Source organism: Candoia aspera, chromosome 2 (genome assembly GCF_035149785.1).
Source record: "Candoia aspera isolate rCanAsp1 chromosome 2, rCanAsp1.hap2, whole genome shotgun sequence".
Taxonomy (NCBI): Eukaryota; Metazoa; Chordata; class Lepidosauria; order Squamata; family Boidae; genus Candoia; species Candoia aspera.
The window spans coordinates 265,219,637-265,233,368 of NC_086154.1; the positions used below are offsets into that span (position 1 = coordinate 265,219,637).

At 58.0% G+C, this 13,732-nt stretch overlaps 1 protein-coding gene across 2 annotated transcripts in view; it reads left to right on the plus strand.

Moving 5' to 3' along the window:
- The first annotated feature begins 3,349 nt into the window (after positions 1-3,349).
- LOC134491892 (phospholipid-transporting ATPase ID-like) overlaps positions 3,350-13,732 on the plus strand; it is a 62,225-nt gene continuing 51,842 nt past the window's right edge. Inside the window, exon 1 of one of the 2 annotated variants that reach the window (XM_063295943.1) lies at positions 3,350-3,506. The gene's annotated coding sequence lies outside the window, so the exon portion shown is untranslated. The remainder of the gene's footprint in view (positions 3,507-13,732) is intronic. The other variant, XM_063295944.1, reaches the window with a different exon arrangement.

Consider the following 13,732-nt stretch of genomic DNA (forward strand, 5'->3'; position numbering starts at 1 on the left):
AGCAAAAGCAACGTTGGGCTCCATCTATTGCAGCGGTGTTTCCACATCACAGGTTGTCATTGTTCTCCTCTGCTCTGCTTTGGTCAGAGCCCACCTCAAGTATTCTGCCTGGCTCTGAGCACCACAACTCAAGGAGGATGTCGAGGAACTGGAAGTGCTTCAAGAAAGGGCAACAAGGGCAGCCGGGGGACTAGAAATGTGGTCTGTCACCCCATGGCCCTGGTCTACTGCTGCTGAGCGGCTTGTTCACTTTGTTGGGGGAGTGTTATAATCTAAGAAACAGCTGGTGAAAATCCTTAAGCTGCCAGCCTGTGTCTGATGAGCTTGAATGGATGTGATCTGTTGTAGGTATGGTCACTGTGGATCTTCAGTTGGCTTTGAGGGGGAACTGGAACCACGTGTGGGTAGATTTCCAGTATTAGGTGGTACTTCTATATTAAAGGACTGCTTCATAGACCTGCTGAGGCTATGACTGGTCACAGGGGTCAAAGTACTGAGGAAAACTCTCCAGTGGCTGGAGGCTGTCCAGATTATACAAATACTGGGAACATATCAGAGGTGGAGAAAAGGCAGGAGTGAGAAGGCATGATCTAAGTCTCCACTGAGGTGAGGCCATAGTCATGGAGCCATGCAATTACTGACAGCAGTGCAACTGATCCAAAGCTTTGACATCATTAGGCATAATATTCCTGATAGCGGGCAGTCCGTCTATGCAGGGGACATCAGTGTAAAGGTACCGCAAACTGTGCTATCTAAAATGGGGGCCTCCGAGGGATAGAAAGTCATTTTCTCAGGAAATTGTGGTGACATTTGATCTGAGGGTGAACCAAATCATGCTCCTCAATTGGGACAGTATCAGTGCTAAGGGAGGCTATGGATTATACATTCAGGTCAATAAAAGAGTAGATTTGATTCCTGGATTACGGATAGGGTTAGGCAGATCAACTGTAGGTGCTGAAGACCTGCAGATACTTCATGGCTGAATCACAGCATCTTAGATGGCTTTTACTGGCTACCTTAAACCTTCATGAGAGGTGCCCTCGCGGAACTGAAGCATCACACTTACGTACACCCTTCAACCCCTAGATGAGATAGACATTGCTTTGCTATCGTTTAAAAATAAGTTTTTCCCATCCCCTTATTGTTTTACATGCTTCTCAGTTGATGTCAGGCAAGAATACACCTCCCACAAGAACTTGGACATTTGCTGCTTGGCTTCATAAGGCCAAAAATATGTTAATTTTCCAATTCTATGCCTTTTTAAGATGGATCAACTGGAATACTGTATGAATTGGGACAAATAGCGCCTTAGACACCTTTCCTGCAGGGGCTCCCAGGGGCTCCCCTTGCTCAGAGGAAGCTCTTTGAATATCTGGCTCCCATTTATGTGGCCTAATGTTGTCTTTCTTCCCCTGAAGGAGGTTCTTATTCACATCCCCTAGTAGGAGATGCTTTAGGGAATACATGATACAGTACAGGTAGTCCTTGGTTAACGACAGCAATTGGGACTGGAATTTCCATCACTAAACAAAGTGGTCATCACATGACCACACCACTTAGCGACAGCGGTCCCAGCACTTCTGGTTGCCATTGTTAAGCGACTCCAATGCCGTCGTTAAAGCGCAATGACACACGGTCACCGTTTGTGACCTCCTGCCGGCTTCCCCATTGACTTTGCTTGTTGGACGCTGGCAGTGAAGGTCGCAAATGGTGAGCACGTGACTGTGGGAACACTGCAATGGCCAGAACTTCAAAGACCGGTTGTACTGCTCATTTAGCGCTGTTGTAAGTTCGAACAGTTGCTGAACCAGTGGTCGTTAAGCGAGGACCACCTGTAAATAGCAGCTTCTGGGGAGGAGAAAGAGAACATCTCTGAAACCTTGGAAAATTCATTCAAACAAGAGAGAAGGTTCAGGTGCCCAGCAGGACCATCACCCTTACCCAGTGTGTTGCATGTGTTCCTTTTCCGAAGGTGGCTGGGCTGCCACCAGCTGGAGTCCAGATCCAACGTGCGGCTTCCAAAGACTGCTTTAATTTCTGTGCAGCTCCAACCAGGTTGATGGCTCCGTCTCCTCAACGTATTAACTATCCGTGCCTGAGGCGTGATCGGTCCCCTGCCGATCCCTAATGAGAATCTCCTGACAGTCACCAGCAAATGTGCTCGGAGGCAGATTGCAAACTTGGCTGCATCTCCACATGCAGGGAACAATCCCGCGGCGGCAGGCTTTCCTACGAGGCAGCTGTCGCCAGCTGCGAGCGGGCCCTCCGGGCGGCTCCAGCAAGAGCTGCCCAGAAGACCGGCCGGCTGCAGAGCCGTCCAGCCTGAAGCGAGGCCCTCCCGCCGCAGGCCGGAGCGGCCCGACGAAGACAGTGGCGGCTTCCTTTCTTCTGCCCTGGGACGGTGCTGGAGAGGCCGGTTCGCCCCCCCCCCCCCCGCAGCCAGCTTGGGGCAGCCACGAGACCAGGAGGATGCCTGCAGCCCCCGAGGCCCGGGAGAGCGGAGGAGCCGGCCGGGTGGCTCTCCCGGGTGGCTCGCGTCCAACCTCTGCACCTCATGGTCTTCCACCCGCCGGGGTGGTCGCTGGCGGAGCGCACGGACCTCCGTCCGACCTGCCTCCGTCAGCAGGGCCTGCCGGGCGCTGCACCCGCCCCCGCCCCTCCCCTGCAGAGCAGCCCCCCCGCCCCCTAGATGCTCCCCTTCCCCTCGAAAGCGCCGGCTCCTTCTTCCTCCTCGACGGGTCTCCGAGCGGCCGCCGACTCCGAGTTTGGCTCCTGCCGCTCCAGGTGAACATGGACGGGGCGGGGAGCGTGAGAAGCCCTCCCCCCTCGCGCCGCCCGGTGCATTACCTCGGCGGGTCCCCCCGGGCTGGCGCCCCGGAAGGACCCTAGCCGGGGCAGCTCCCCGCGTTAGTTGCGGGGCCCTCGGCTTCCGAGAGCTTAAGGGCTCGCCCTCCCCTTCCACAGGCCCCCCGCGCCTTTTTCGGAGATTGTTTGGCCCGCCTTTATTATTTTTATCACCGACTCAAGGCGGGGACGCGCCCAGCGCGCCTTCCTCCTCCGGTTTTCCCCCAACAAGGAGCTGGGCTGGGAGGGAGCCACCGGCCCAGAGTCCCCGCAAAGGCGCCCCAAGGAGCGCCCGCCTTTCGCCCGCCGCCCGCGCTCGGCTTCGCCCTGGGCCCGGTCCCTGGCCCCGCGCCCGCTCGGCGGCTCGGCGGCGGCGAAGCGAGCGCGCCTTCCCTGTCGGCAGGAAGCGGGGAGCGCGGGCGGCAGCTCCGGCCTGCCGCGTCCACCCCCGCGCGGAGGGGGAGGTGGGGAGGGGAGGGGACGAGGAGGGGAGCGGCCGCCCGAGAGAGGCTCCCCGCGGAGGGCCGTTCTCTCCCGGTGCCGCCCCGCAGGAGCGCCCAGCGGCGAGCGGAGACGGACTCGCTCCTCGTACCCCGCGCGGCGGGACGGTCCCGAGGCCCCGGAGCGGGCTGGGCGCCTGGCACGGGGAAGCGCCGTCAAGGGTAAGGGCGACCCCGGCCGCCTCGCGCCTTCCTGCCCGAGCCCGCTGTGGCGGGGCGGGGCGGGGCCGGGCGGGTCCGGGGTCCGGGAGGCTTCCTCGAAAGAGCCGCTGCCTTCGCCCGGCAGGGCGCCCCCGGGTCTCTCGGGAAGCCCCGCCCGGCTGTCGCGGGGGAGGGGCGGCTGAGGAACGCAGGGCAGAGCGGGGGAGGCGTCGGCGGGCCCGGTCGGGGGGCTCCGCGGGGCCCCTCCGCGGCCAGGTCCTTTTCCTGAGGGGCCCCCTGCTCCTGCCCGCCGAAGCCCTCCTCGGCCGCCCGCCGCCCTCTCCCGCCGCCCGGCTTGACCGGGCTGTCGAGGGTGGCCGCGGCGCCCTGCTGCTTCCTCCGCTCGGCCCCTTCCAGCCCGGCCCGACAGGAACTTCCAGCCTGATGGCCGTAAAAGCCGAGTCCTCTCGGAGGCCCCGAAGCAGCAGCCTTCCGGCGGGCGGGCGAGCAGGCGGCCCCCTTGCGCCCTTCCTCTCCTGCGCCAGGCTGGGGGCCGCGGCTCGGTTCGGCTCGGCTCTGTCCTGCGCCCTCCCGCCTGCCTGCGAGCCAGGCACGGCAGCCTTCCGAGCGCGATCGGGCCGCCTGCCCCTTTCGCCCCACTGAAGCTTATCTTTGGCCAGAGCAGCGAGCCCCCCAGTCCACCCGCCCCTTCTGAATGGCCGCGGCCTCTCGGTCAGGTCCTCCGCTGTATAAACAGGGTGAGGTTTTCCCAGCCAGACTGACCTTTCATTTCCCTGACTACTTCCCCCCCCCCCCCCCAGCGTGGTTTTCCTCAGCAGTCCAGATGTTCATAAGCTTTCCGGGGAATTTAAGAAACATCGCCGAAAGCCAGGAGAGCTGTGCCTGTCTTGGCTGAGCTGCAGGCCGCTGAGCATCCTGGACTCGAACCCTTTGGCAGCTCCGTCTGCAGCTCCCCATGGCTGCTTCTCAAGTTGGCACCGAGCAAGATGGGGCACATGCCAAGGACCGCATGCCACCAATTGCGTGCTAATTTTGTCCCCACCCTGGCATCCCCTCTGCTGCTTCTTGCAGTTCCTGATGTTGGCCAAAATATTATTGGGAGATACAAGAGGAGAGAGAAACTCACCCCCCTTTCCCAGGCAATGCAGCGCAGCCTGTTTTCATCAGGAGGACCCAGTGAGGGGGCAGTAGTTCTTTTCCCTCCAGTGGCTGCTGCTGGAGAGCCGCATCTTGCTTCCATTTACGGAGGGGCGTTGGGCAGTGTTGCAAAATGGGCATGTCTCTCTCAGTCCGGGGATGCCTGCAGAAAGCAGCAGCAATACGTGCCGGCCAGCACCGCAGGGTGAGCCTGACCAGCCTGCTCATTCTCCCATTTGGCCAGAGACTGGTCTCCTGACTGTGCGATTGGCAGTCATTGGATCATGTGCAGTGACTTGGCAAGGGTGTGGCAAGGGACTCTGTTCTCCAGGATGGAACAGGAGAAGGCAGGTTGACCACCATGTGCAGAAAGTTTTAAGGGGCGGGGGGAGAAAAGGCAGTCTTCAGCAGTGGCACTTCCTCCTCTTTGTCGTCTTTCAGAGAACAGGATCTGACTGTGTAACGTTTTCTGGCCAAGCAACTCTTGCCTGATTGTTACATTAATCAGCTGGTGCCTGTCATGCGCTGCCTACCTCTGAATAACGTTCAGACACTGGTTTGCAAAGCAGGCTCTGGTTTATTTCAGGGTAGGTACAACGTTGGTAGAAAAAAGCTGAGAGTGACAGGAGCGCGCCGGTGCGGGGTTTAAATACCCCGCGCCGGTCAGCGCCCCCTCGCTCTCGGTCACGTCACCCCCCTTTGTCCCATGCGTTGCCCTGCCATTGGTTGAGGGTTTCCAGGATCGCCCATCCTCAGGTTTTCATTCTTCTGCTGATTGCTTTCAGCTGGGCGATCCCCGTTGTATTGCCGCTGATGGCTTGGGTGGCTCCGTGATCCGTTTAGCTATTGTTTGTTAGCCGTTAGTCGTTGTGGGTTGATGGCTACTTAACTTGTACCCCTTCACCTATTTCCTTGTCATTGTCATGAGTGCCATTGCGCTGATGACTTTAGCTCAACGGCACTCATGACATACTGCCCCCTTTCCGAATAGTGTTCTCCCCCGGGTTTCTGGGTTTTCCCCATGGAGCTGTCAAAATGCCACATTTTTTTTTTTTTTTTTTTTTTTCAAAGTTCCCGCCGGAGTAGTTGTCGCCCCTCCCTTTGCTCCTCCCTCTACCACGTGCCTTCCCAGGGTGTGTCCATGGTGCGCATGCTCGGGTTCTGACCTGGCGTGCGCATGCTCCAGCCACACCCTGTTTGTTTGGCTCAGTTCGGCGAGGCGAGAGGCGTGGCTGGTCGGGTGCTTCTCAGCTCCAGGTAGGGCCCTTCTTTTCTTATTTAGAGTGCGTCGCCTTTGTTGTGTCTCTTGGGCGTTGCCCCCAGGTTGCCCTGTTGACTTGCTTGCCACTCCCCCGCGGCCGGGGGGCGGGGGGAGGGTGCTGGCGATCGTTTGTCACCACCCCGTGGGCCCGGGGCGGGGGGAGTGAGTCCCGGGGGGGGGAAGGTCCACCCAAGTCGCGGGCTTGGGGGGGGCCCTTTCCCTTGGGGCACGGGAGGCGGGGGGAGGCCTGCGGGGGGGGGTTTGGTTTTGCTGACCTTGGTTGCGGTTTGTCGGGGTATGCCCGGTGAAATGCTCTGGTCAGGTCAGGCGCGTTAACGTTATGCGCCGCCACCCATTCAGGGTGGGGGAAGTGTTTCCACCTGACCAGGTAGTGTAGGGTTCCTCGTTGCTTGCGGGAGTCGAGGATGTCCCTTATCTCGAAGTGGTGTTGCCCGTCGATCATAAGCGGTGCGGGCTGTGGCGTGCTTGGGTGCCATCGGGAGGTGGTTGCCGGTTTTAGGAGGCTGGTGTGGAACACCGGGTGGAGCCTCCGGAGGTTGTGTGGCAGGTCCAGGCGTATTGCTACCGGGTTCACTATTTGCGTGACTCGGAACGGCCCGATGTACTTAGGCCCCAGTTTTTTCGAGGGTTGAGTTGACTTTAGGAACTTGGTGGAGAGATAGGCCATATCCCCCGCCTGGAACGTCGGTTGTAGGCGCCGGTGCTTGTCGGCCTGCTCTTTGTAAGCAGCCTGTGCCTCCTTTAGCGCCGCCGTGATTACTGGCCATGCTTCCGCGATCTTCCGTCCCCAGTCGCTGGCGTCCACCTGGGGTTCCGGGGGTTGAGGTAGCTCCGGGATGGGGACGAAGTCGCGCCCCGAGACTACTTCGAACGGGGTTTTCCCCGTGCTCGTGTGGACGGCGTTATTGTATGCGACTTCGGCGAACGGGAGCAGTTCAGCCCAGTCGTCTTGGTGGTAGTTCGTATATGATCGTATAAATTGCTCTAAGGTGGCATTAAGAACCTCAGTGGCTCCGTCCGTCTGCGGATGCCAAGCCGTAGACAGGGCCTGTTGGGTCCCCGTCAGCTTCAGGAAGGCCCGCCAGAATTTGGAGGTGAACTGTGTGCCCCTGTCGGTCACCACACGTGCGGGACATCCGTGTAGCCTGTACACGTGGATGAGGAAGAGTTTGGCTAGTTGTTGTGAGGATGGGACCGACGTGCAGGGGATGAAGTGGGCCTGCTTTGAGAAGTAGTCCTTCACCACCCAAATGGCCGTTTTCTTCTGGCTGGGTGGGAGGTCCACTATAAAATCCATAGAGATTTCCTCCCATGGGCGGGAGGGTTCTGCCACCCGTTGCAGTAGCCCCGCGGGTTTGCCTGGTGCCCGTTTGGCCCTAGCGCACGTTGGGCAGGACGCCACGTAGGTTTTTACGTCTCGCCTGAGCGCGGGCCACCAGAATTGGCGCCGCGTTAGGTGTAGGGTCTTGAGGAACCCAAAGTGTCCCGCTTGCTTGGCGTCGTGTGACCTATGCAAGATCGCCTGGCGTTGCGAGTCCGGGACGTAGATTCTGCCTTCCCCCCATGCCAGGTCTTGCGCCATTGTTACCTTGTCGGGGTTTGCCAGGAACCAGGGGTCGGTTTTGAGGGCGGCGGCGAGGTCCGTGCGCATTCCCCCTGGTAGTTGCGGTTGCCTTCTTTCCGTCGCCGGTTGTCCCGCCGTCGGCTGCGCCGTAGCGTCGAGCTGCCTCCGTGCGCCGCTTCGGGTGGTCACGGCCATCCCCAGTTGCGAGGCGGATAGGACCGTCCCAATGGTGTCTGGGGCGGGCTCTTCGTCTTGGGGCAGCCGGGAGAGGGCGTCGGCCAGGAAGTTCTTCTTGCCCGGCATGAACTTCAGCTGGAAATCAAAGCGGCTGAAGAATTGGGCCCATCGGACCTGTTTTGGGCTAAGGCGTCTAGGCGTTCGTAGGGCCTCGAGGTTCCGGTGGTCCGTCCAGACCTCGAATGGTTGGGTGGCTCCCTCGAGTAGGTGACGCCATGTCTCTAGTGCCGATTTCACCGCGAAGGCTTCTTTCTCCCAGACGTGCCATCGCCTCTCTGTCTCGGAGAACTTCCTTGACAGGTAGGCGCATGGTTTCAGGAGCCCCGTGGAGTCTTTTTGTAGCAGGATGGCTCCCAGGGAGAAGTCTGAGGCGTCGGCTTGGACCACGAACGGCCGTTCTGGGTCCGGGTGCGCGAGGATTGGCTCCGTCGTGAACAGCGCTTTCAGCTTGTCGAATGCGGTCTGGCACGCGGGAGTCCAATTCAGCACTGTGCCTGGGTTCTTGGCGCGTCGGGTGTCCCCCACCCCTTTGGTTTTGAGGAGGTCCGTTAAGGGGAGGGCTATCTCAGCGAACCCCCGGGCGAAGGACCTGTAGAAATTCGCGAATCCCAGGAAGCTCTGTAGTTGCCGTCTGTTGCGGGGCCGCTCCCAGTTTAGCACCGCTTCGACTTTTGCGGGGTCCATTTCGATGCCGTCCCCGGAGATTCGATACCCCAAATAGTCTAGGCGCTCTTTGTGAAACTCGCACTTTGTGGGCTTTGCATAGAGCTGCGCCCTTCTGAGCTTGTCGAGGACTTGCCTGACTAAGGTTACGTGTTCCTCGTATGTTTTTGTGTAAATGAGGACGTCGTCGATGTAGACCAGGACCCCTTTAAACAGATGTTCATGCAGTACCTCATTGATGAGCTGCATGAACACCCCAGGGGCCCCCGCGAGTCCGAAGGGCAGTACCTTGTACTGGAACGCGCCTAGGGGGCAGTTAAACGCCGTCTTCCATTCGTCCCCCTCCCTGATTCGGATGCGATAGTACGCCTCGCGCAGGTCCAATTTGGAAAAGACTTTGCCCGTGGACAGGTGGGCGAGCATGTCCTTCACCAGGGGTAAGGGGTATTTGTTGGACAGGGAAGCCGCGTTTAGGCCCCGGTAGTCGGTACAGAGCCGTAGGGTCCCGTCTTTCTTCTCCCGGAATAAGACGGGGGCTCCGACCGGTGAGCATGCTGGCTCTATGAATCCCCTGTCTAGGTTTTTATCGATGAACTCCCGGAGGGTTGCCATCTCCTTCGGGGTCATCGAATAGATCTTTGGTCTAGGTAGGGGGACGTCGGGCAGTAGGTCGATCCGGCAATCCGTTTTGCGGTGGGGGGGTAGTTGGTCTGCCTCTGCCTCTCCGAAGACCTCGGAGAAGTCGGCGTATTGTTCCGGTAGGTCTGCTGTGGTAGCGGCGTTGTCTTGTGTGGTCGCCTCCGCTCGTCCTACCGTGGGGTTGCTTTTGCCAGCTGGTACTGGTGCTCGATACTCGCCGTCGCCGAATGTGAAGGTGCGGGTCGCCCAGTTGATCCGCGGGTTGTTTTTCGCGAGCCATGGCATCCCCAGGACTGCAATGGGCCGTCCGATGGGCGTGACTACGAACGACGTGCGCTCGGTGTGAGTGCCCATTTGCAGGGTGACCGGCTCGGTTTGTAGCGTGGCTGGTTTCCCTCCCGCTGTAGAACCGTCCAGCTGGTGGAATGCCAGCGGCGTGGGGAGGGGGAAGCAGCGGAGGTCGAGTTTGGCGACTAGGTCGGGGTGGATGAGGTTTTTTGAGCACCCCGAGTCCACTAGTGCCGCGGCCGTGGTGGCTCCGTTGCCGGCAGAGAGTTGAATTGCTGCCAATATTACGGAGCTTTTGTCGTTTCGTTGAGGTGGTCCGCGTTGCTGTCCCACCGCCTGCCTCGCCACGCGTCTCAGAGCAAGCGGGGAGCATTTCCCGCCGGCTGGTCGGGGTCGGTATTGTCCTCTTCCCCCCAGTAAGTGTCCCAGCCCTCTTCCGGTGTCGCTGTGGCCACGGTCATTCGGCGGTGAGGGGGCGGCCCCGGGTTGGGTGGTTTGGGGCTAATTTTCGGGGCGGGCTTGGGCGCGCTGGTCGGCGGTCGGTTGGCGAAGCAATCCGCCGTCTTGTGCCCTAATTTGCCACACCTCCCGCAGGGCTCCCGGTTAAACTTCTTTTTTGGATATATGGAGCCGGCCATCCCCCCGTGAGGTGCGGGTACCTTTTTCCCGACATAGTTTGTGTCTTCCGTGGTTGTCATCAGGAAGGTGCGGTGCGCGTGTTCGGCTTTCCCCGCGAGGTGGATCCACCCGTGTAACGTTTCTGGGTCGTCGCGGTAGAGGGCCCATTGGAGAACGTCGCGGTTGAGCCCCCTTTTGAAGATTTCCAGCAGGGTGGTCTCAGACCAGTCGCAGACCTTTCCCGCGAGGGCTTTGAACTCCAGGGCGTAGTCAGGGACCGTGCGTGTGCCCTGTTTAAGTCTCTGGAGTGCGCTTTTCGCCCGTACTTTAGCTAGGGGGTCTTCGAAGTAGTTTTTCATCTCTTTGATGAAAGCAGGGAAGGTGGCGAGGGCGGGGGAGCTGGACTCGTACAGTTGGACGTACCAGTCCGCCGCCCTGTCTTGGAGTTTGATCGCCACGGCGGCGATCTTGTCGGCCTCGGAGTCATAGGAGTGTCCGTGCCTCCCCATGAACTCCCTGGCGTTGGTCACGAAAAACGAGAGTTTTGAGGGGGTCCCATCGAAGAAGATGGGGAAGTCCTTTGGGGCCCGGGCGTTTTGTGCGGCCCCGCCTCTCGCTTCCCGGGGTGTGGTGTCGGCCGCCTGTGCCGTCTGCTGGCTCTCCGCTGGCCCGTGTGGGTTCGGTGCTTCGCTCGGGGTGTGGGCTTGTGCGGGGACGTCGTTGGGTGGCGCGGGGGGCATGAGCGCCTGGAGCATGGTCCGGAGTTCCGTCAGCTGAGCCCGCATGGCCGCGAGTTCAGCTCGTGCCTCCTCGTCCACAGCCCGCGCCGCCGCTGGGGCCGGTTCCGTTGGCGCGTCCTCGGGGGTGGGTTGCCGGTGGGGTTCATCGTCCCTCCGCCGCGGGTCCGCTTCCTCCTCCGTCTGGTGGGTGTCTCCGTCGTCCTCCTCCGTGTCGAGCACCATGGGGCTGTCGCTCCACGCCCGTTGCTGGGGTGCGATGTGGGGCGCGGGGTCCTCCGCTGGTTTCGGAAGTCGTGCTGCTCCCTCCCGCGGTCGGGTTGCCTCCGTCGCCATCTCCCCTTGGGGTTGGAGCTGAGGCTCGGGTCGGGTGGGGTGGGCGTCCATGGCTCCGGGAGTCCGCGGTGCCTCTGGCCTCGGTCGGTCCTCCTCTGTCTCTTGCCGCGCGGCTCGCCCTCCTTGCCCGCGTCGTTCCGGCCTCATCTTGCTGGTCTTCTCGCCGTCTACTCCTCCCGCGGCTCGTTGTCGTCCGGTGGGGCTCGGCGAGGCTGAGTTTATGACTCTCAGCTTTATGTCATGCGCTGCCTACCTCTGAATAACGTTCAGACACTGGTTTGCAAAGCAGGCTCTGGTTTATTTCAGGGTAGGTACAACGTTGGTAGAAAAAAGCTGAGAGTGACAGGAGCGCGCCGGTGCGGGGTTTAAATACCCCGCGCCGGTCAGCGCCCCCTCGCTCTCGGTCACGTCACCCCCCTTTGTCCCATGCGTTGCCCTGCCATTGGTTGAGGGTTTCCAGGATCGCCCATCCTCAGGTTTTCATTCTTCTGCTGATTGCTTTCAGCTGGGCGATCCCCGTTGTATTGCCGCTGATGGCTTGGGTGGCTCCGTGATCCGTTTAGCTATTGTTTGTTAGCCGTTAGTCGTTGTGGGTTGATGGCTACTTAACTTGTACCCCTTCACCTATTTCCTTGTCATTGTCATGAGTGCCATTGCGCTGATGACTTTAGCTCAACGGCACTCATGACAGTGCCCAACCGTCAGTGCCTGCGCGTGTCCCCCTGCCTGCCCCCCTGAACACAGCAGGGAAAGGTAATGGCCCCACTCGGTCTCCAGGGGATCCTCTGCTGCTTCACAGGGGCGTTCAGCGCCTTTGAAGGCCAAGCTAAGCCCAATTGGCGCTTGAAGCCGTAGAGATCCCGGCCTGAAGTGGGTCTGGCGGGAGGGACCTGTCCCTGTCCCTGCGCCATCACCGTCCCCCCAGGCTGATTTCTAACCACAAGTAACTCGTCTTGCCCAGGGGAGGCTCCCTGAGCCGTTCAGGATGAGCCGCCTCCTGCCATGGGATGGTGGTAGTGGCTGCCTCTCGTACTTTCCAACAGTTGTAGTGAATTACTCCGTGGCTTGATCGATAAGCCACAAACCTCCATTCCTGATCTCGTTTCAGTGCCTGCGTTTAGTGGCCTGCCTGGTTGTCTGTAGGTTGCAAGAAATTGGAGTTCGACAAGTGGAGGGATGGGGCTTTTGGACTGTGTCTTGAACTGCTTTTCGCTCTGTGGTAAAATTCATAGGAAGACCACTGGAGCCCGTTTTTTTTTTAATTCCAGCAGTATAGAAATTGAATGAATGAAGCTGGTAAATACTACTTCGTCTTCTGCTTGGGCAAAATGAAAGAGGATCTAAATAAGTGATATAGAACTCCTTTATGTGTTTGGGATAAGATAAACACGACTGAGATGGATTTAACTATTTATATTTTAAAAGCTCTACCTCTTTTTATTCCTGATTTATGTGAATTTATACAGTATTCTGAAACTTCCTAGCAAGAGCATTCTTCAGAATCCTCACTATGGAAATTAAAGCTGTCTGTTGTCAAAGATGGATTTAATTTTCCATACTTTCAGGCACATCACTGGGCCAATCGAAGGAAATATTTGTAGCTCAGGGTTGAACTGTGGAGTCCTTGGTGCTCCCTGAGCCTTGTTGTTTTCATTAACATTATTCAGATGAGCACTAATGCATTGCAGCAACCCGGAACATCAGAAAAAGGAAATAGACTGCCTATACAATGTCTTCCAGCAAAATGGATACCCCTCCCAAAGGATAGCTACGAAAAGGCTAACTCTGCCATACATCAGAAACATCTCAGAACCACCAACAGACTGTTACAGCCACATGGCATCACCGTAGCACGTAAACCAACTAAAACTCTTCAAAACATATTAAGCAACCCAAAAGACCCAAGAAGGAAAAACAGGAGTTATTTACAACATGCAGTGCAAAGACTGTAACAGCCACTGTGTAGGACAGACAGGCAGAAGACCACCAGAGCGCATCCACGAACACCCACTGGCAGTCAGAAGACACGATGAGAACTCCTTAATCTCACAACACATGGACAGACTCAACCATAGTTGCAGCTGGGAAACTGTGAGCATCCTAAAGCAAGCCAAATCCAAAAAACGCCAGAGAATTCCTGGAAGCCTGGCACTCAGACCAAGCAGCCATCAACAGACACATAGAGGTAAACCACATTTACATACCATTCAAAAAAGACAATAGAAAAGCCAAAAGGCCAGTACACTCCCCTGCCAGCAGTCAACACCCAGATATGCAAAAATCAACACTAGGATTAACACCAGATGAACCATCAAACAGCACAATACGCCCTAATCAAGGAACTATTAACTCAGGCAATCAACCCAGCAGCAAACAACAGCCCAATCAAGGAACCCCCAAGGAAAGAACAACACCCCCACCAGCACAAGCAGGGCAGGATATAAACTGAGAGCAAGGCCCACTCCCTCTTCGCACTGAAGATGTTGCCTAGTCTGGCAATGAAACGTCTGCAAGAAAACAACCAGGCTCAGAGAGCACCAAGGACTCCACATCATTGGGCATTTATTTTTAGTAGCAATTATTTTTAGCATTGATTTACTGGGGGGGGGGAATAAAAAAATCAAGTAGTTACTGCAGCAGATGGGTCACGGATTTGATGTTGACCCTTCTGCTCTTGAGGTTTTTACACTGTACAGTAACATTGTCTAAAAACACCTGGTAGATC